General features: G+C 47.5%; 1 pseudogene; it reads left to right on the forward strand.

Moving 5' to 3' along the window:
- The first annotated feature begins 478 nt into the window (after nucleotides 1-478).
- Nucleotides 479-1,083, forward strand: LOC113886683 (annotated as a pseudogene).
- Nucleotides 1,084-1,839: the final 756 nt, after the last annotated feature.

A 1,839-nucleotide genomic window follows, 5' to 3' on the forward strand; every position in this document is an offset into this window, starting at 1 on the left:
GCTCCCTGGTCCTTTCTGATGGGTCATACCAACTGTTCTCTTATAAAATTATGGGCTAGCCCTTAGAATTCTCTATTCTGTTGGGCTCTTGAAGTCTCTAACTAGGTCAATTCAGACATTCTAAAATTTGGCAAGAAATTTGTTCATTATTCCCAAACTTCTCTTCGGCAAGTTGAAGCTGCTTTTTCTCCATTTCTCCCATGTATACCACTATATAACCTAGAAACTGGAGACTTAATTCTTTCAAGGCAACCAGAAGACTAATCTTGAGTCTTATTGTGTGTGTGTGTGTGTGTGTGTGTGCTATGTCACTTCAGTCGTGTCCAGCTCTTTGCAACTCTATGGACTGTAGCCTGCCAGGCTCCTCTGTCCATGGGGATTCTTCAGGCAAGAATACTGGAGTGGGCTGCCATGCCCTTCTCCAGGGGATCTCCCTGACCCAGGGAACAAACCCATGTCTCTGATGTCTCCTGCATTAGCAGGTGGGTTCTTTACCACTAGTGCCACTTAGGAAGCCCCTTGAGTCTTATTAACAGGGCCCTTTCATCATTCTCTCTACATCATTAACTCTACCACCAAACCCCAGGGAGTCAAATCCTGGATTGGTGTTTCTCAACTGAAAAGATATGAAAACCTACTCTAAATGGAAGTCCATCCCAACTGCAGACTCTAAACTGAAGGTCTTGGAAAGTGGCCAGTAAGATGGAAGATGAGGAAGTTGCTGAGAGCTGGAAGGAGGTGGCAGATGGTGGGGAAGTCCAAATCTTCCAGAGCGCATATTGTGATTCAGGATGACAGCCTTCCCAGGAGCCCCCTCTACAGATCAGCATCCTCAAGAGGCCCAACCGCACTGGTGTGATCAGCAGCCCCAACTCCACCAGCAGGCCAGGCCTAGTGTCAAGTCCCTAGTGCAGCAGGAGGTAGCAGAGCCTGGGCAGCACCAGCCCTGAAGAGGATCAAGAGAAATCTACCCTCAACAGGCCAATCAGGATCTCCCAACCCGAAGACAGCAGGTATCTCAGCAATGTGATCAGATAGCCTTTGGGTCCTGATGGGTCACAAAGCTTCAAACAGCTCAGATAAATGCAGTCAGGAATGGATATTGCTGTCATCACTTCCTGAGTGGGCCATCGGCTGCGGGTCACACTGCTGTGGCAGACAGCTGGACTTGAGCAGAGGGAACGACCTGGCTTACTTGCACTCTGATCCCCTTTGCTCCACACATTGTGACCATGAACCCCATATGCTGTGACTTCCCTCCCCCCTCTTCCCACTGTGATTGGCGCGGCTACACGGGCTTCCCAACTCAATGGGAAGGGAAAGTGTGGGGAGTTAGAGGAGGGTTGGGGGATCCACCAAAGACTCGAGTAGAGAGTCAGACAGTACCACTTGGCTACTTGGGATAAAGTCAGTGCCAGCAATAATAGTTCATCATGCTCATTAACTTGAGATTTCAAAACACAACTGAGAACTCCCATCCACACACCCTCAAGTGCACATCTTCATTATTAAAAAACCAAGTTCCATTTGAAAATATCCTGTTTTTCTCTTTTCTTCTGAATTTTGTTTCTTTACACAAATTTTTAAAAAATAAATTTTATTTATTATTATTTATTTATTGGCTGTGCTGGGCCTTCGAAGCTTCCTCTAGTTGGGGTGAGTGGGGGCTACTCTCTAGTAGTAGTACATGAGCTTCCCACTGTGGTGGTTTCTATTGTTGTGGAGCACAGGCTCTAAGGCCCAAGGGCTTCAGTAGCTGTGGTGCACTGACTCAGTTTGTGGAGCCTGGGCTTAGTTGCTCTGTGGCATGTGGGATCTTCCTGACCATGGATCAAACCC

Source organism: Bos indicus x Bos taurus, chromosome X, assembly GCF_003369695.1.
Source record: "Bos indicus x Bos taurus breed Angus x Brahman F1 hybrid chromosome X, Bos_hybrid_MaternalHap_v2.0, whole genome shotgun sequence".
NCBI classification, from domain to species: domain Eukaryota; kingdom Metazoa; phylum Chordata; class Mammalia; order Artiodactyla; family Bovidae; genus Bos; species Bos indicus x Bos taurus.